Source organism: Eurosta solidaginis, chromosome X (genome assembly GCF_040869045.1).
Source record: "Eurosta solidaginis isolate ZX-2024a chromosome X, ASM4086904v1, whole genome shotgun sequence".
NCBI classification, from domain to species: domain Eukaryota; kingdom Metazoa; phylum Arthropoda; class Insecta; order Diptera; family Tephritidae; genus Eurosta; species Eurosta solidaginis.
This window is the reverse complement of record NC_090324.1, coordinates 13,370,880-13,393,079: the sequence shown is the minus strand read 5'-3', so window position 1 is coordinate 13,393,079 and position 22,200 is coordinate 13,370,880. Positions and strand designations below refer to the sequence as shown.

Genomic DNA, 22,200 nt, shown 5'->3' with positions numbered 1-22,200 from the left:
TGATGAGAAAAATCATCTGCCCCAGATATTAGCAGAGTTAAATTTCTTATATGGTTAGAAATTCTAATTAAGTCCATCCATACATACATATGTTCGCTGCCCACTTAAATCTGTTGGCTTACGCCGCCTGGTCATGCTTAAAATGCGTCGTGAACACAAAGATAATCTTTACATATCATCGCCACACAACATAATTGAGCAACGTCACAATGGTGTAAATTGCGCAACCGCCTTGAACAATAACAACGCACAGAAAAATAGTAAAACCCATAAATCCATAAAAGTAGGTGTTTAAAAAACACCCGAGCATGTTTAAGCTGTTAAATATGCGAAAGAAGAGATAGAATCAGACAAATTCTAAATATTCTCGCGGAAAAATTCCTCCAATTCTTTTCTCCTAGGGAGAAGAATAATTGGGGAATAGGAATTTCGAATTTTCAACGTCAGCTGGTTTGTGAATTGAAATTTCGTTGCGCATTTCTTATTTCTTAAAAAAAAAAAAAAAAAAAAAAAATTGAAAAGTTTAATTATTTTTGCGAATTTGGTTGAAACTAAGAAATAAAGTATAAACAATGCACAGTATTGCATTTCATGTGTTATTCACTGAAATGAGTAATGAATTTGTGCCACAGCAACATCAACAGAGGAGCATAAGAAGGAGGCAGCAGGGGGTTGCATGCTTTCGTCCAGCAAAGCAATTTTCCAGGGCCAAGTCGAGTTGAGTTCGCCTTTCGCCATATGCCGAAATCTATTTAAGCCTTCTTAAAAATCCCTGCGGAATTTCTGGATGGTTGCATCAAATACACCAAGAGCTCTTACGATGCTTATGATATACTTTTCTACTTAAAATAGAGAATATTGTGGTAGAATGTACATACATATTTTAGCACAAATTTGTACAAATAAGTGTTCTTTCTTAAAAGAACCAATTTCCTTTAACTATTTGGATGCATTCCCTTTAATTTAACAAGTGAGAAGAAAAACAAACTATGAAATGGCAACTAAATCTCCCTCACATTCATAATACCTACTTTTCTCCCATAACCGGTCTCCGCCTTTTCGAACATTGTTCAGAATAATAGGAAAGAGAGAAGTGGAAAAAAAACTCACGAGGAATTTTTATTTAGAATACGAGGAATGGGCGAAAGAAAAGGTCGCACGGTTTTTTGTTCAGAATTGGGCTGAATATGAAATGTAAAACCACTTACCAAATACGTATCCCAAATCCAATGCAACCGCCAAAGCCACCGGAGTGCGACTTGCTCCATGGAGTGAATGCCCTACGATCACAGCAGCGCCACATTGGACAACGAAAGCATTGGGTGCATGATAGTCTAGCAGTCAGGAACAACACTAAAGTCAAAGGGTTTTATATAGGTTAAGCAATAGTAGCTAAAGAATATTCCATGCTCACCATAATGAGATCAACCGTAGCCCGTTTTTCCCGGTGTGCCACCAACAGATATGCTTTCACCCCAAAAACCAACGTACTCTATACTTAGCACGCAGCGCCACCAAATCGGGAGTTCACCATCAGCCGTTCCCTTCCCCCCAAATCTGTGTAAGACACGTCCATCAGCAGCAAAGGCCTGCACACTGTCATTGCGTCGTCGCAGGGAATACTTCAATTTCACCCCCACTTTGAGACCCCTCACCATCCCAAGTTACTTTGACGGCATAATTTTGAATATCGGTTACCACAAACTTGCGAACACGTACTGCCGGTGATATTATTGCACATTGCAGTGCTGCACCACGTGATACTGATTCATCTTGATTCAAAGTGGTACTAGCCGGTTTACCGAACACCTGCTCAATAAGCTGTTTTATCGCCGGAATACGGGTAGTTCCACCAACAACTTCTACGGAGTGTATGTCATCCAGCGACAGTTTGGAATCCTGCAACAACTTTATGAATGTCATCTCTACTCGTTTAAACAAGTGCGCACACAACTCTTCCATTTGTGTGCGTTGCAGTGATGAAGAAACATCAACGTCATCCATAAAACATTCTATATTTATTGGCAGTTTAGTACTATTTGCTGACATCTGTTTTTTCAGCTTTTCTATTTCCGTCAGCAAACGCAAATAAGCACGAGGATTAGTTTTAGCGTTCAGCTTGTAGCGGTCATAGAATTCTTTAGCGCAATATTCCCCTAAAACACTGTCAAAGCCGCGACCTCCAATCTGATCCCAAGCACTTGCAATCATCTTCAATTTACCCTTGGTAAAAGAACACACGCTGACTTGTAAAGACGAATGGCCACAATCAACGAAAACTACGTTACGCGGCTTTATTCTCATCTGGTAAGTCCTGCTTGTAGAAACCATAGGATAGTGCCGTTGCCGTAGGTTCATTCATAAGGCGCAAAACATTCAGTCCAGCAGTTTGAGCAGCGTCCAACAATGAGTTACGTTCAGAGTTTGTAAAATATGCTGGACACGCGATTACACAGTCCTTCACCTGGGCTTGCAGAGCAGAAGTCGATGTTTCCTTAAGTTTGGTGAATAGCATAGCAGTCACCTGTTCAGGGGAAAATGTTGCTCCTGATCCAAGTAGTCTACTTTGAAGCCTATGCCACCATCTGGGCGTTGCTCTACCTTCGTTGGAATGCTAACAAGTTCACGTTGTACGTGTGGATCATTGAATTTGCGTCCCAGTAAACGTTTGAAACCACTTTATCACATTTTATATTTACATATTGGGCCTGATTTTTTTTTACAATAACTTAATTAGATATGGATATAAAAATATGCGCCCATTATTACGCTACATAGTCGATTTTTATACCAATTTTCTAAAGGCCGATAAGCAGCTGGGTTACATACATACACCTATCAGAGATTTCACCCATTGCTTATTTATTTACATCGTGATAATAAATGAAATCAAGTGTTGAAACAGCGCACTTTCAAGTCGAGAGGATAGAAGAATAGTGCTAAATATTTTCCGCGAAAGTCGGCGAGTTTGATTTCTTGAAAGTCATTGCCAACAACCGCCAAGCCCTTGAAGTCTGGCGCAGGGTGTTGAACTTTCACAGCTAATAGCTGTGCACTTTGATGGAAAAGTCTCCCCACACTCATCTGCTCACGCGCCGACACATTGTTGGAACACTTCGGAAGAGTGCCCTTGCAAAAAAAGACATGTTGGTGTTGCACGCAAAATATAGTCATTTGCTAGTGTTTGGTTTCCTCCAGTTTTTGCTGCAGCTACCTAGCAAGACTCATTGCCGAAATCGATTCCAATCACAGACATTTTTCACTGTCTTCTGTTATTGATGCCGCAATGAAAGGAAGTTTTTCAGCGTTGAGTACTTGAATCAGTATCGACGATATAAAATACTATAAGAGAGCTATTATTCCACGTTTTTTCCAGACCTTATAACCAGGTTTAATTTACGCACAACGAGTCATAAATTGGTTTTTGACCGCTAAAGAAAATTGCGAATGATTGTACTACGGCCACGCGCCGTAGTAAAAAGAATGAAACAACGGAAAAAATCTTTCGATTAGTCCCGTTTGTTTCAATTCTGAGAAATTTACATTCTATACACGGGCGTGTATGAATGTTCGCAATTTTTTTTTGTCTTTGTTGCCAGCAAATATCTACCAGTACGCGGACTTTTTAAGAGGAAAATGTTGGTAGACAAAAAAATTAAAATAGTAGTAGTTGGTAGATTTTTTTACCAAGAAAACAACCGCTATAGTTCTTATTTGTCCCAAACACTTAATAAGTTATTGTAAAACAAATAACGCGCATTTCAGAAGATGACACTTTAAAACTCGTAAACAAGACAAAATTACATGTACATTTGTATAGATCTATGTACATTGCTTATGCCTATACGACTCACTTTTTTCCTGTATCGTGCGTGTGAAATACCGACAAACATGTACCAAAACGTCTAATCACAACAACAATATTCCAAGGTACCAAAAGTACTGCCACAAAATAACCGATCTCGAAAGGAAATCGTTTACGTAGAACCCTTTATTTTCGTACAAATTAAAAAAAAAAAAAAAAAACGGAAAAAATAGCGCAGAAAATATTCGCGTACTCAGTTACTATATTTCTCTACTCAAAAATTTTTTTTCTGGTTTAAGTTCTTCAGAAAATTTTCAAAATTGACTGATTTGGTCAGTATCGCCTCCTAATGTTAGTCGGGTGGGCTCGGCAATTCAACTCTTTAAAATTATCACAGTATACGTTTACAGTGCGAAAATACTGAAATATTGGTAGATTTTGGGCCTCGATGGTAGTAGTAGTAGAAAATGAAAATGGGCCAGAAAAGCTAGTAAACCTACCAATGCGGTAAAGTCCGTGCACTGACGGTCCATATACTTATACCAACGTATGTACATATACATGCCGAGTTTAAATGTACATTATATTAGGATGCATAAAAAGATGCAAACGGGTACCCACAAACCCGAGTCTGAGAAACCGGTAACGGAGCCAAATATCCTTCGGGAACCACGCCTTTTGATAAAGGCCATCAATAAAACATGACTACAAGCGTACTTGGGGAAAAGTTGAAGAAATAAGTGAAGGCAATACAAAAAAAAAAATGATTCATTCTACAAATTTTTCTCTTCGTCCAAAACGAAGATTTTTATTTTTTCTTTACATCGCATACAATTTGCTGTCCAAACATTTTTGTGGGGCGGGCAGGGAAATTGTTGAGTTTTAGCACCAACAACACAAATAACAGCGAATCAAAAGAACCCACGCTATACCCTTTCTACCCGGTTCGGTACCAGAATGTGCGAACCGAAAATCGTAAATGCTAATTTTTCTGCAGCATTAGTGTGCCCGTGGCTAACTAAAACGCTACCGGGTGACACAAAATAAACAAAATAAGGCACTAAAGACCCAGGCACATAACGTGCGGGGAAGGAGGCCATGCACATAATGCGCGCCACATATGAATATTTTTTTTATGCAGCGACAGATGTTTCCCCTTATGCGCGCGCTACTAAAATTTTCCAAATCTCAACAATACAATTAGGGACCACTCGCCCCTGCACTCCGACAAGGACCCGACCTACTCAAACCCATTGCATTCCTTTCAGAAAATGGGTCGTTTTGCCGCCTTGAAACGGAATGCCGCCGCGCACGCAGTGCGTTATTCATCTGAATGCCGAGTGTGTCTTGGGCGACACCCTATCCGCTTATGCCCCATCTTTCGGGCAAAAAAGCCAGAAGAGCGCCTCTATGTGGCGATACGCGGAAGCTACTGCGGAAATTGTCTGGCCCCTGATCACCGCTCTAACGCGTGCCCAAGCCAAGGGCGATGCAAACGGTGCGGCGAGAAGCACCACACGATGCTCCACATCGCCTCGATCGACGAGGAGGAGCAGCTACTCCGAGAAGCCCGCTCCAAGCCATGGAGCGTCCAAGTGGAAGAGGAGCTAGATTCACCCCGAGAGCGGATAGACGACTCGATCTCTTTATATGCGTCGGACGTTGGAACGGAGACTGGACCTCTTCGTCCACCCCGAAACCAGGATGCCAGACGGACCGGAGCGGAGACGCGGTCTCTTCGCCCGACCATACCACCAACAGCCAAGTCATTTCGACCTCGATTGCAGCATGAGATGAAGCGGCTCCGACAAGGGACAGCGACAGCACAGCGCCAAACATATAACGGCCGAGCGGAGACCCGGTCTCTTCGCCGGCAACCCAGGAACCCCCAACGGAGACGACTTCGCGCGACCGCAGAGCGGAGACAAGGCCTCTTCGCCTGCAACAACGACTTCACCCCCATCATCAGCCGCAGGACCGCCGCAACGGATCCGGATCGTTACAACTCACCACAGTGTCCGCCTTCCGGGCAGGGCTCCTAGCCCCGCATTCAGCTGCCACCGCCACCATGATACCGACGGTAGCGATCACCCCCACCGCGGTCGTGAAAATAGAAGCAGGGGGGCGGCTACACCTCGTCCGCGCCTTAATCGATGGATGCTCCCCCAATGCGGATGAGCTCGCCCAGGAGCTCCAACTTCCTACCAGCAACATTGGCGGGCAAGCAGGATGTCTGCTGCGTATCCGAGGAAGACACGGACAAAACAAAAGAATTGCGACCCATGCTGCGGTCGTATCAAATTTTCGGCGCATGACACCCATAACCAGCATCGACAGTGCCATCGCAGCCCCGTACGCACATCTCCGTCTGGCGGATCCGCAGTTCCATGCATCCGCGCCGATCCGCCTCATCCTAGGAACAGATGTATATGCGGAAATAATATTACCAGGGATTCTGCCCACCACGTTTGGCCCTTTGCTGGCTCAGAGTACCATCTTCGGATGGGTACTCTCGGGCACAACCAAGGCCTAACATCAAAATATTCGGTAACGACCGAAACAAATGAATTTTTTATACTTTGTTATTTTTATTGAATTTTGGTGTACACAGACTTGCATTGTGAATTCGTACCAGCGGAAAATCGTTCGATTCCTCCATTGCCATACCTACGTGTCAAATAATAGCTGACAGGGAGAACGGCAGTCGCGAATGGCCAGATAAGGGAATAAAGGTTTGTTTTTCTTTTGCTCGCCGTTATTAAATTGAAGTGCCATGAATTGTACATTTGTCTCAAATCAGCTTTCTTTTAAATTTGTCTACCGAAAATCAGACTACATATTAATATTCATTTCTAAAATCAAGTTTATAGATTAAATTCAAGCCACCAGCTACGCAGGCATTTTAAAATATGTAAATAAAGCAATATACCACTGGTGAGCTAATGATTTAGGTAATCGAACAACGATTGAACAGGTGCTCGAAGCTGTTTACTATTGTGAACATTTCTATCAAACCTTCGCCACTTGTATGAATTCACAATGCAGGTATGCGTTTAAAATCTTGTATCATTACAATAAGCTATTTTTTATTAAATTTTCTTCATACAAAATTCACAAGCATAGAATTTCCAATGAATTTGTAATAAACGGCAAGAAATATGAACACGTATATCTTCTTACTTCTTTTCGCTATCCCTAGCTCTAGGCAAGCCTGGCTTAGGCCTTGAATCATAACGGGAAAAGTGCCGAATGACAGAGGCATCAGCAACCAAGCTCACCCATTGCGCAAACCATCTTGCGTGCCGCCAAGCCGGCGGACTGACCGGCGTTTATGTTAAGTTAGATATAATTAGTTATAAGTTTTTACTTTTTTTCTTCTCTTCTTCACGGTCGGTGATCCTTGGCGGACTGTGACGTTGCGTACCGCAAGGGGGGCGGCATGTTTAGGCCAAATGCCTAACTTTCACTTGATTGACGGCGCCCCTCCCTAATGTTTTAATAATATTTCCATACACCCACACTCACGCCGCACTTGTGTGCATGCATGCACATGCATGCGTTGCGTACACATGCATGTGTGTGTGCAGGTTGTCAGCACCCATGCACGCATACGTAAGGGTAATTGTGTGTGTGGTTTTTCCCCTCCTTAATACCAGAGGACCTTTTGGCGGCTTAGCGGTTGTCCTCAACGGGATAACCGGCCTCTTTTTCGATCGACCGCCAACCAGCACACATCGCCGAGTATCACCGTCATCAGTTTTACACTCAACGGTAATATTGTATCCTTGTATATATTTTCCTACACTCTAATTAAAACACTATTATAACGAGGAAATCCTCTTTGCGTTTTGTTCTTTTACTTTCTTTCGAGAGCACTATCAACCCGAGATCGACCCGTGTGCGCCTACCCACTGCCGGTTCCAGACGCACTCAGGCCGAACACGCTCCACACATGGGTGGTCTATGGGAAGTAGCGTGAAAAGTTTAAAGCTCACTGCCTTCTTAGTTCGCATAGAGGCGGTCCTCACTCCCGACCGCTCTCCCCTATGCCCGAAGATACAATGGATCCCTAGTCCTAACACGAGGGCATTTGCTATGTGGCGCGCCACTCTTATCTATGCCGGAGCCAACTGCAGAGCATCTCACCTTGGTCAATAAATGGCAGAAACTAAAAGTACTTCACCACCAGTTCAGCACAGGATGGCAGAACGAGTACCTCAAGGAGCTGCACAAGCGGTACAAATGGAAATGTCCGCAATGCAATACTCAAGTTGGAGATTTAGTCGTGGTAAAGGATGATTTACTACCCCCGAGCGAATGGCGTTTAGGGCGGGTACTCACTTTACACCCTGGATCGGATAACCCGGTTCGAGGAATTCGAATCCCAAAACGCACAAATTAATTGGAATATTGCCAAACTGTGCGTGCTACCAACTGCCTTGCAGTGCTACCTCTGGTACCCTCTGCTTTCATTCCCCCTAGCAATCTGAAAAGATATATAAGATACCCTCACCCATACCTGAAAAATACGATTTGTTTTTCTTTTCTTTAGAGGACCCGCAAATCTATGGAGATGCAGAAATGCCGTCTATGTGGCTAGCGACACGTACTAAGGTAGTGCCAGGCGTTCCTCGCGATGAAGCTGAGGAGCGTTAGGAGTGCGCGAGGAACCACCGATACTGCATCAACTGCCTTGCAGTGTCGCACAGCACCTGGGCATATGACTCCAAATCCAGCTGCCGAAAATGTTCGCTCGGCCATCTCACCCTCCTACATCGATCTCGACGCCAGGCCACCAACACGCGTCGCCCTGACAGCGAACCACAGCGCGCTCCAGCTCAACACCGCCAACGGGTAATTCAGAGCCGGTCGGCTAGACAGGATCGATGCCATCCTCAATCCAACCCAACCACGCGTCGGACGCGGGGGAGAGCATGTTGAAGACACGATCCAATTTTTGGACTAAGGCCGCCCCCTCCGCAGCTCAGCTGCGTCTGCAATCCCCACCGCGCACACTCACATAATTCAGTTTCTATTAAACTTCCCACCAACACGAATCGATCGTGCCCGCATCGCATGACCTGCCCTTTTTTTATCTCCCGATAAGTGATGTTTACCGCCCGCTCGCTGTCGCGCAAGTTTGATTTTTTTTTTTTTTAATTTTTTAATATACCTAATGAAATAATATTATTTTATTAAAATATAAAAAAAGGTGCTTTCTCTATAGTGCAGTAATTATACATGGTCCTTTCGCGGCCAAAGTGCACCAGCGACCAAAAACTAAATTAAAATTTAAAAGAAACAAGCACAAATTTTTACGCAGAAATAAATACCAAAAAACAAAGTGTTTAAGTAAAAAACAATACATACAAAAGTAAAAGAATTCAACAAAGACAATTTTTACAAAAAAATACGTACATACATATGTACACAAAATAAAGTATGAAGGTAAGGGTGGTGAGAAAAAGAAAAAAATGTTTCGTATTTTACAAAAAAATTATAAAATTTTCATTGAGAAAAAAAACAAAAGTGCAAAAAAAAAGTGTTACAAAAACTCAAAATATATACAAATACAATACACAAAAAAAAAAACGAAGGAAGAAAAGGAAAAATTATTAAAAAAAAAAACTAAAGCAACACGAATTTTTTTACAAAAATTAAAAGCCGTTTTATATAAATAATAAACAAAAAAATAAACGAGGTCGGTACGGACACAAAAAACAAAAGTTACAAAGAAAAATTATGTAAAATAAATTGCAAAAAACATACATACATGTATGTTAACAAAGACAAAACAATTGAGAAATTGTAAGAAAAAAACTGAAGATTTATTTGAAGAAAAAAATTGCATGTAATTTTTTACAAAAAAAAAATTTACAAACAAAAATTGGTGAAAACAGCAAAAAAACACAAAATTTTATATTACAAACCAAAACGTAGTAACAAGTTTTATTTACATAAAAAAAGGAAACTCAAAAGAAAAGAAGTTTTGTGAAAAAAACAAAAAAAAATTTTTTTTTTAAGAAAAAATACACTTGGAAAACAGTTTGAAAAAAATAATTGGAAACAAAAACCATACATATATTAAAATAAAACTAAAATTACACCACAACATATCAAGTAGGAACAACACAATACGGCGAGGAGCACGTTTCCTACGCCGATGACTGCACAATAATGGCCACATGCCCAGGCCCACAGATCGATGAGCTTTGCAACAGTATAAACGGTTACCTCCCTGATCTCTCCAGTTTGTTCGGTCCGCGAAACCTGGCATTATCACCGACTAAATCCTCCGCGAACTTATTTACAACATGGACGTCCCAAATGTAGACCATTTTGAACATCCACGTCGATAGCACTACGCTGCCGACTGTCCTACACCCCAAAATCTTGGGTGTAACGTTTGATCAGATCTACATTTTGGTGAGCATGCAGCCGCAATTGTACCGAAAATCCAGAGCGGTAATAAAATCTTCGAATTTCTTGCTGGCAGTACATGGGGAAAGGACAAAGAAACGCTCATTACAACTTACAAAGCAATCGGCCAGCCGATTGCAAGCTACGCGTCCCCTATATGGTCGCCAAACCTAAAAACTACTCACTGGAAGAACCTTCAGGCCTGCCAAAATACTGCACTCAGAACCGCCACGGGCTGTCTTCTTATGTCTCCAGAACACCATCTACATAATGAGGCGAGAATACTCCCTATCAGGGAGAGAAATGAAATGCTAACCAAACAGTTCCTGTTGACTACCCAGAAACCTGGGCATCCCAACAGACATCTGATTGATGAGCCAACACAGCCCAGGGGCTTAAGGAGTCATTTCTGTAAGCATTATGAGGAAATACGGCACCTGAGAACTCAGCCGTATGAAGCAACAAGACATAAGCAGGTTCTCAGTGAACTCCACAAACAGGCGGCGGTCCTTTATACCAGGAATTTCGCGGTGAATCCAGTACTCAAAACACAGTATCCAAAACTTTCGGAAGAGGAACACACACTTCACTCAACTTCGAAATGGATACTGTAACATATTAAACTCTTACCTATCCAGAATCAACCCCGACATACAAAATGTATGCCCTGCTTGCAATTTGTCCCATATGACACCAACCATCTCTTTAATTGTAAAGTGGAACCAACACCTCTAACACCCCTCACATTATGGTCCTTCCCTGTTGCAACAGCAAGTGTTCTTGGACTCCCGTTAGAGGATATTTATGACAATTTGTGATCGGTCGCACGAGGAGCAATTCAACAAAGGCACGAGGTGTCCATGCTTCTACTGATAATGGCGGATCTAGAGTGGACAACTCGATAAAACCCGCACCCCTGAGTCATTGTGCCGAGCTCAAAGCAGGGAGGACTCTGTTAAGTGTCAAGTGTCGGCACACAACGGTGATGAACAGGATTGTTAGGGATTTTGATTTTGACTCTGTTTTAGACTTGATGACTTTGGGCTGGTAGGTGGGATATTCTGCCACCTTAGTAAATGGGTGAAACCCTATCGAAACGGCTGGTAAGCTCATGCTACACCTGTCCACGTCCCGTTAAAACCGTGCCAGGCCTCAAGGTACCTTCCGGATCCGTCGCCTTTAAGTTAGTGGTGTAGGTAAGATTTTCCCGCTTTGCGTCCGGTCTGGCTCTGAACGCATTATCCATAAGGTAATGCGTCAACTCTCGCGTGGCCTCCCTGTGTAGCATAGATAATCACGGGACCGTTGAAGGGCGACTGCACAATCGGTTCCGGATAGCGGCCTTGAAGGGGACTTCTTCGAATGAACACGAACATAAATAAAAAGGAGGATAGGTGTGATGGCGGAGGTCGTCATGGTGCGATGGAGGCGACAGGTGGGGAGAGCGCTCTGAAGCAGGTACCTGGCAGCCGGGAAAGCTCCCGGCGGATCAAAAGGGCTGATCAGACGAATCAGCGCAGGGGTTTGGGTTCAAACGGCGGAAGGGATGCAGCTCAGATTTCAGATAGCATTCGCGGACACTGGAGTGGGCCAGGAGCGTTTTAGCTGGCGACGACCACACACCGGTGTCGAACGTTGCAGGTGAGCAGCAGGGTCTGGGGGCTAGGAAGCGACAAAGGTCGGATGAGCGGAATGCCTCAACGACAAAAAGAGCACGAGGTGGTGGGGACGCACTAGCGTTTAGCGAAATCGCTAAACGAGCGGGCTCCATCACCCTCGGTGTCCTGGATAGGAGTAGGGAGTATAGTGCCATCTGCCGAGAGGAGTGACCGTGGGTCGCCAGCCCCATATCAGCGGCCTATATGACCGCTGTTATGGAGAGCCCAGGTCCGCGGCCATGCTTCGAATACTCGTGGTGGTTTCATGGATTTAGACTGATTACTTGTGCTGACCAGCGACCGGCCTGTATCTTTAAGAGAATAATGTCAATCGCGGGATCTGTCATCAGTGCTAGTCGTCTGGCTGATAGGGCAGAGGAGGAGCTCCTAGCCTCCGATTGCGAATCATCGATGGCAGGATCCATCATCAGTCTAAATCGTCTGTGGGTGAGGAGGATCTCCTAGCCTCCGAGGGCGAATCCGCCAAGGATGGGGTGCAGAAGAAGAGTGGTGTTGATGGAAATCTGTCATTCCAACCTTCAGCATTCCAAGCCGGCTTCCGAAAACTTGTTGCTCTGTCTTGGAAAAGGCGGAGTGGATATAATCCTTGTCCAAGAGCCATGGCTGAGTAGTAACGGCGGAAAATTTTCTGGATTAAGGACGGGAAAATTCAACACCTTGGTGCATGGGGAGGCAGGTAGGTCTAGATCCTGTGTGTTTATTAAAAAGGAATTTAAAGTTTTTATTCTTTCTAATTTCAGCAATGCTGATGTAACAACGGTCTGCCTCGAGCGAGGCAGTAACGAAATGTGGGTGGTCTCAGCTTACCTGCTCCATGGGGATGCAACGGGACCACCACCTGTGATACTGGGCGAAATCACCTCTGAAGCAAGGCGGAGAGGTGTTGGCGTAATCATAGGTGCCGATGCTAATGCCCACCATAGCATACGGGCTAGCTCGGATACGAACACCAGAGGTGAGCCTTTATTTCCTTTTATTGTATATGAGGGACTTTGTATATGTAATAGGGGGAATGACTTGACTTTTATTACTGCGGTAAGGGAGGAGGTCCTGGACCTCACCCTGGTTAGCAGAGAACTGGAAGATCGGATACCTGGCTGGGGGTTCTCAATGAGCACTCCTGCTCTGATCACCGATATATTCAATTCTCGGTGAACGAAGAACGTCACGGTAAAATATCTTTTGGGAACCCTAAAAGTACCAACTGGGACTTGTATTGTAGGAAGCTGGGAGAGCTATTGCCTGCGGCGCCTATCGTTGGTTCGGACCTGTCCGAATCTAAGATAGACGTTCTGGTGTAAAACTTCACTTCGGCAAGCAATAGCGCCTTTCAACTGTCCTGTTCATTGAAAACTTACAGGGGGAAGGGCAAGCTGCCCTGGTGGTCTGATTCTCTTGCCGACTCGAGAGCATCCAGTAGGCGACTCTTTAACAGAGCTAGGAGGAGTAAATTACCCTAGGACTGGGAGCTCTATAAGGTGAGTCTGGGAATTTATAAATATGAAATAAGGATAGCCAGTCCCATTTGCGCATGGATCTTCACCTACATGGTCGGTGGTCTGGCTTTATGAGATGGTGGTCAAACCGATTCTGCTCTATGGGGTGCTGGTCTGGTGGAAAGCACTGGACACGGCAAGCACATCCAAAATGTTAGTGTCAGTGCAACGGACAGCGCTGATCGGTTTCAGTATTTGTCAAGAGCTAAATGTAAGCCGCAAGTTTAAGTTGGCTGGCACTGCAGTGTATTCCAAGCGAAAGTTGCTGCAATTAAGGATGCGGTGGATGAAATGCTATCCAGTGCTACTACGGTTAGGGAATTTAACATCTACTCTGATTGCCAAGCGGCTATAAAGGCCTTGAGCTCAACTACAGTGCGATCGAGGGTGGTCTGGGATGGCCTGACCTCACTTGCGATTGCATCGAATTATTTTACAATTAAGATTATCTGGGTCGCGGGCCATAGTGATATTCCGGGTAAATGTCACGCGGATCTCTTAGTCCGGATGAAGATGGCTGTAGGGTTTTCGGGATTCCGCTAGCCACCTGTGGATTGCTCCTCCATAGCTGGGCCTCGAGTCAGCTCAGCAAACGTTGGGCGGACACTACGTCTTGCAGGGTAGCAAGATCTTTCTGGCCGAAAGTGGCTGGCAGGAGGTCTGCTGAAATAATTGGGTTCGCTAAGGCGCACTTATCAATTGTCATTGGGTTTTGACAGGGCACTGTCCCATGGGTATCCATTCGGTAAGTCTCAATATTGGAAACTCAGTTGCTACCCAAAGATTCTCTAAGTAGTTATATCTACGTCACCATTATTTTAGTTTATTATATGTGGCTTCACAACGGACGTTCATGTTGTCCAAGTGAGCTTCCCCTATCAGGGACGCTACCACCCAACCTAACCCAACCTAGTACTTTTGTTACCCAATATATACCCCCATAATACCCCCATTTATATTCCCTCCGTCTAAAGTACGGACCCAAAACTAAAATTCCCCAATTGTATACCCTCCGATCAAAAGATCTGGACCGTGGTATATAACCCATCATCATAAAGCCTAAACGGCAAAATATTTTATTTGCCTACCGACTGGTACCAATAGGTACAGTCCTTTCGAAACCCTTATAATTTTTCGGTAAGTAAATTTGTATTTCCGTACAAACGGAAAATCCACTGCCCGGTTCTATATACCCAAAAAGTTCCTTGCGATAAATATCTACTTAATTATAAAAAGGTATACGTATATATGTAATATATGTACATATATACCCACTTAGTTCGGTAATACTATCCGAGTTACATATTTTTCCAGCGTGAAATTCACCGCTGGCCAATTTAGCCTTACATATATTACATAAAATATATTTTATAATAAGCCCATAGCAACGAACATTTCCAAATTTTTGCAACTTTTCTTTAAGTTTATTTTACCACCCAAGATAATTTTGCATACAAACCGACAAGTATATGCACCCATAACACCCACACGCACTTTGTATATCTTTTTCTTAAGACAAAAACTCACCCTCAACAAAGTAAGTGCATGACCATATGTAACTACCCTGCCAAAAGCGTGTGACCAAAAACGTACACAGCCACACGAATTTTTGACAAAGTAAACCATTCGGAATAAAAAATTCTGCAAATGAAATAGTATGTTGGCAATTTTAACTTTCCCACAATGTATCGTGCTCTCTCGCACCTATTATATTCATACGAATGGTGAAATATATCATTCTTGCGTGCAAGAAATTATTATGGATAGTTCGAATGGGTTCTTGAGCACTGACAACGATTGTTAGAGGATTATCTTAAATTTTTTAAGGAAAAATCATCCGGGCTTGCAGTTCTGTCACATTAACGCTCGTAGCTTTAATACCACAAAGCTTAATTACATGAACTTCATTCTGCAGGATTCAAATATAGATATTATATGTGTGCCTGAGACTTGGTTTAGAGAAGATATTGGTACATGTATGCATTAAATGGCTACAAAGTGAATAGGAACGACAAGAAAACAAGTCCTAGAGGCGGGGGTGTTGCCATATACTGCAAAGCAAATATTCCTCACAAACTAATTTTTAAGTCAAGTGTAGATGATCCTATTGAGTATATTTTCATGGAAGTTGGGAATAGGTATAAGAAATGCTTAATTATATATGTATACAACCCCAATAAAACATTTAAGCTAGATAATTTATTTTCGCAATTGGCACAGTTTTCGCACATGTATGAGCATATATTTGCGGCGATTTCAACACGGATATACTAAATAATGACTCACGATGTCTAAAATTAACGGATGATTTGAACTCCATAGGACTAGATGTCGTGAATAAATATCCTACGTGATTTTCACACAACTGCAAACCTAGTTTGCTAGATTTGATGTGCGCATCCAACAGTTCCGAAGTGCTCCATTATGACAAATTCTCCCTTGCTGGATTATTTGACCACGACATGTTGTGTATTTCATATAACGTAGCCCTAAGTTGCATAAATAGAACACAGTTCTACTACAGGGATTTTAAAGTAGTCAATCCCAGAATATATGCTACATTTCTAATTAAGAATTCTAAAAGAGAATTTTATAAAACGAAGTTTGATTCTAATTTACCGGTTAAAAATCTGTGACAAAATTTAACATCCCTGGGTATAGACGCAAAAATTTATTCAGAATGCGATTTAAATCCAGATGATATGAACAATTTCTTTCTACAATCATGCAAAACAAAAAATTACAAGAACTTCATGAATGATGAAAATTTACTCCATACACCAGAAAATGAATTTCAGTTCAATGCAGTGACAGAGGTCGATGTCGTGTGAAGTATGATTGCAATTAAATCGAATGCAGTTGGTGAGGATGGTGTTAGTCTTAGGTTTTTGCAACAGATAATACAATACATAGTGTCAACTCTGACTCACATAATTAATTTTTCAATAACAACGTCAATATTTCCCGATGTTTGGAAAATATAAAAGTTAGTCCTGTTGCTAAAAAACCTTCGGCTGCTGTCTCAACGGATTATCGTCCCATAAGTATATTGCCAGTCTTGTCAAAAGTCTGGGAAAAATGGGCGGCTGCTCAAATTAAGGAATATCTAAATACAAACAGGATCTTGAGCGAATTTCAGTCTGGTTACAGAGCCTTCCATAGTTGTAATACAGGGTGAATTAGAAACTTTACAAAAACAAATCTACATAACACAGAAAAATTTATATAGAGACAGAATATCTCAATTGTGTTGTTAGTGTAGAAATGAGATAAACTGAATTAAGCAAGGAAACAAATACAAGCAGGATAGCCTAGTGGTTAAGGCAACTGCAGTTTCACCGTGTGATTCGCGGTTCTAATATCGGTGAAACCTTTGATAACATTACGAAATTGATTGATGATGATTACGTGGCAGTTTCCGAAATGGTACCATTGCAATATGCCAGTAATTGTTTTTTTCTTTCTTTTCAGTTTTTTCTTAGAAAATCATAATTGAATATTCAATTATTATAAGCCGGTGTTAAGCTCATGTATTCTTAAATAATAAATATAAATTGAACACACTATTAAACAAACAAACATAAATATGTAAAACTGAGCACGAGTTTAAAACCTTCTCATTCGCAGCGAAAAAGAAACTTTACAAAAATAAATCTACATAACACACAAAAACGAACATAGAGACAGAATGTCTCAATTATGTTGATAGTGCGGAAATGATATAAACTGAATTAAGCAAAGAAACAAATACAATCAGGATAGCCTAATGTAGCATTAGGCGTCATACACACCTATGTAATACACTTGCGGCATTACGCATCATGAACTTCTATGCCAAATACATTTTAGTAATAATCATATTACAATATTATACAACATAAATTATTGAACTAACCTAGCGGTTAGCTAACATCAATGGAATGCCGAATATGAAACCCGTGTCCGTTCACAGCTAATAAATTCTGCTTATTATTTATATACAACCAATAATGGGAATTAACCAAATACTCACATTGATCTGCTGACTTTGCAAGCATGCATACAAACCTACATGTATGCATAGCATTAACCAAATTACTCGCATTGATCTGCTGACGATGCAAGCAGGCATACAAATCTACATGTATGCAAGCATACATACAAATCTACATGTATAGAAAGCATGTATACAAACCTACATGTATGCGTACCCCATTACCAATGTACATATTTTTAGTTTATTAGGTTTAAGATAATTATGAATGTATAGGTTAAGTAAATAACTATAAAAGGGAAAGATTTTATTTAATAAAGAGAATTAATGTTTGACTACCAAACCGTTCACATCTTTTATTCCAAATCAAACATTTCATGGCGATCCTGCCAGGAGGTCAAGAATTAGCAAAACTGCTGAAGACCTTGCTGGAGGAAAATCCTGGATATAAAATAAGCAGGATTCGCCTTCAAACATTTCATGGCGATCCTGCCAGCCTGATCCTTGATTTGCTGAAAAATTTGCTATTAAGCAAAATTATCTAGATCTTGCTGGAGGAAGAATCCTGCCAGTTCAGATCAAAAATTGGCACAACTGCTAAAAAGGATCTTACTGCCCAGGATTCCGACCATTTGTAAAAAAAGTAAAAAGTTTTTATTTAAAGAAAGGAAAAAGGAGAAAAAAGGACATTTAAACAAAGCAGCCTTTAATGTCATTATGGCAGCACCCAAAAATCTAATATTGGCACCGTTGCAGTACAATTAAACTCTTGGATGTAAACCACAGGTACTACTATATGGCATCAATTAAGATATTATCAAGGAAAGCCGTTTTTCGGCAAGAATTTGGCAAACTCAGTTGAAAAATATTTGGTGGTAACACAACGGGATCGAAGGACACCTTTCAATTGGCACAAGTTAACAACAAAACGAAACCAGAAATATTTCATGGCGAGATCGGAGGCATAACAATCGAGGCAATTAATATAAGTATATACAAATTTTAGAAACAAACAATAGTTTTTGCTTAGGAATTTTTTTTTTGTTTTTTTTTCTCGTTTTTGCTTAGGAATTTTTTTTTTAAATAGGACTTGTAAAAAAAAATAAATAAATAATGTAAAATTTAAACTAAAACAAAAGTATGTACGAAGAATTTCTTTTGAACTTGAAAAAAAAAATTGATATAATTTGTTAAAATTTGAAGTAAAATTTTTATGGAAAAAAGAAGTAATAGGAAAATAAAAAATTTCTTATTCGAAAAAAGGCTAAAATGTAAAAATCTTAAATTAAACTTTTACAAGAAAAAAAATTCAAGTAAATTGGAATGTTTAGGACACTTCTGTAAAATAGTCAATCAACTTCAGCCAGTTCACCTATCCTCTAAAGAAAGCCCATAGAACATTTTAATAAATTTAAAAATTAACCATAACTACTAAAATGCAAAGAAACTCCTCAGATATTCCTCTCTATTGGTGGGACGAAAATACCCGACACACTAGGGACTTACAAAAAGAGTTAGAAGGATTAAAGAAATTGTGGAAGATAATAGGTATGGAAAGGGAACCCACAATTGAGGATATTATAAACCCCACTACCAGGGAAGAGGAAATAATGCGTATGATTAGGAGAGTGTTCCCCGAAAATTCCAAATGTTAAGTGGCACCAAAAAAAAAAAAAAATTAAAAAAGTATATTAAAAGCCCGTTTAATACGAATAGATAAGAATATATCCAAATATATTATAAACTACACTAAGAAAATTTTTTTTGGAATATTAAAAATTTTTTTTTAAAAATAGTTTTAATCAACAATATTCACAAAATAAAAAGTCATAAAACAAAATATCTAACTTCTTATTAAAATTAGAGAACTTTCAAGATGTGTTGGTGGACAAAAATAGCCCAAGGCATCATGGTAGCCATAGCTGGCTACGAGGTAGGTAAAGAAAGCTCTGAAAGAACAGATAACAAGATAATCAAGTATGACCCACCAACTAATGTAAATACAGAAAATACTCCGAACATCCCAGATGTTTGGTTAGCAGTTATAGGTTGTGTATTCATGCTATTGATCATCGCAAAGCGATGATGCTCAAAAACTATATGAAGCACAAATTTAGGCAGGTAAAACCCGCCACAACTCGTATCTAAGAAACACCAGCTTTTGCAACCCATTACCTAAACCAAACCCAAAGCTGAGGAAGAGCGATAAACAATTCAAATAAATCTCAAATAGTAAACATAAAAAGGCAACCCTGCCAAAAGCGAAAAGCAAATCAAAAATTCGCATAATTCCTTTGATGGCTCCTGACAAAAATAGTCATGAAGTAATATAAAATTCTAGGACAGTGGGAATAGGCAAAAACTAAGAACAAGAAAAATTTAAAAAACCAGCCCATAACAACAAAAAGAAAAGAATGAAGAAAAGTCACAAAGAGAACCTATAAAAATATAAGTGTAGCGCTATATAAATTTGCATCAATAAGACATGTCGCGCTGCTAAAATGGTAGCGTAAGAAATACAAGCAACCTGATTGTAGATGATAAAATTGACTTAGGACAATTACTTATCAGGCTGTACACACGTTGTACAAATGCCGCCAATCCAGGACTTGAAATTTTTAAGAAAAACACAGTTCTCCTGAGGGATAAATTGGTGAAAAATAATTGAATATTTACTCGAGTAGGCAAATTTAAAATAATAAAAGTAGGTACCCAAATTCTCTAAGATCAAACAATTGCACAAACCCAAAAAGGTTGTGAAAGTGACAAATCCCGCTATAAAAATAAAAGTAAATTCTTCATAAAAGTCATGACGATTCTGTCTTGGTGTCCGCCGCAGAAATCACATGACAAATAAGATCAAAAATATTGCTGGAAAATAGGGAAATTATTAAAAATTTAAAGATACGAAATTTTTTTTGCACCCACTATACCTTCCACTTATCCATTAATATAACTACCCCGCTCTTCCATCAGCAACCCCCTCTATTATATATACAATTTATTACAGATTTACCTAATTATGAAAAAAAAAGTAAGGTCAATAATAAATAATAGTAGGATAAAAATGGTAGGAACTATAAAAATAATTTAGAAACTAGTAATAGAAGAAATAAATAAGGAATTAGTAGTCCATCTAAGATATATCTTAGAAATAATCTAAAAATAAATATTCCAATCTACTCAGTATAATTAGTATCTAAGCAATTGAAAACAAATATTTTTTTTTCTGCTTCATATTTCCATATAAATATTAGAAAATAATTAAAAAAAAAAGCGGACTTAATATGGGTCGACACATTTAAAATCCGGCTATAAAATATATACAATAAATACAATAAGTGAAATAATCATTAAACTTAAAATTTTTAAAAAAAGGGATATGCATAAAATGTAAACAATAAAAATATCAAGATCAGCAAATCAGAAGCAAAGCAAACAACATCTTTCACTACAATATCAAGTTACAGTAAAATATCAAAATCATTGAAAATAATTATATAACCCTCTTTTTCTAAGGCTATTGGTGTAGCTTTAGGAGTCATACCCACCTATGTAATACACTTGCGGCATTACGCATCATGAACTTCTATGCCAAATACATTTTAGTAATAATCATATTACAATATTATATAACATAAATTATTGAACTAACCCGCGGTTAGCTAACATCAATGGAATGCCGAATATGAAACCCTTGTCCGTTAGCAGCTAATAAATTCTGCTTATTATTTACATACAACCAATAATGGGAATTAACCAAATACTCACATTGATCTGCTGACTTTGCAAGCATGCATACAAATCTACATGTATGCAAGCATGCATACAAATCTACATGTATAAAAAGCATGTATACAAACCTACATTTATGCATACCCCATTATCAATGTACATATTTTTAGTTTATTAGTATTAAGACTATTATGAATGTATAGGTTAAGTAAATAACTATAAAAGGGAAAGAATTTATTTAATAAAGAGAACTAATGTTTGACTACCAAACCGTTCACATCTTTTATTCCAAATCAAACATTTCACTAGTGATTAAGGCAACTGCAGTTTCACCGTGTGATACGCTGTTCGAATCTCGGTAAAACACTTGATAACATGGCGAAATTCTCTGATGATGATTACGTGGAGGTTTTCGAAATGGTAACATCGCAATATGCCAGTAAATAATTCTTTCTTTCTTTTCAGTTTTCTCTTAGAAAAACATAATAAACGAATATTAAATTATTATAAGCCGGTGTTAAAGCTCATGAATACTTAAATAATAAATATAAATTGAACACACCATTAAACAAACAAACATAGATATGTAAAACTTAGCCCGAATTTACAAAGCCTCTCATTCGCAACGAAAAAGAAACTTTACAAAAACAAATCTACATAACACAGAAAAATTAATATAGAGAGAGAATATCTCAATTGTGTTGTTAGTGTAGAAATGAGATAAACTGAATTAAGCAAGGAAACAAATACAAGCAGGATAGCCTAGTGATTAAACTTTAATTAGGCGCATGGGGTCAGGGCAACATGAAATTAAAAAAATAATGGCTTACAGTCTTCAGAGCGTACTAGTGCTCTTTCTACCTACCTCACTTGCCGTGGGGTACGCAAGTTAGTCGCGTTCAGAACATCAACGCGCGCGCACGCATCGATGACGTTTAGAGCACTGACCCCATGCGACCAGTTACGTTCCATTTTTTGGCAGAGGTAAGTTTTTACTATTGTGATTTTTTTGTGTTTATATTAGTATATTGTTTACTATTTCTCTTTGTACGTGTTTTTTTATACTGTATGATTTAATTATGAATTTTTGAT

At 39.9% G+C, this 22,200-nt stretch overlaps 1 protein-coding gene and 1 pseudogene across 10 annotated transcripts in view; both read right to left on the bottom strand.

The window, feature by feature from the left end:
- The window catches only part of LOC137234572 (plasma membrane calcium-transporting ATPase 2-like), a 2,440,841-nt gene that overhangs the window by 823,193 nt on the left and 1,595,448 nt on the right, over positions 1-22,200 (bottom strand). The gene's annotated exons all lie outside the window — the stretch shown is intronic.
- LOC137234353 (heat shock 70 kDa protein 4L pseudogene) lies at positions 1,600-22,080 on the bottom strand (annotated as a pseudogene).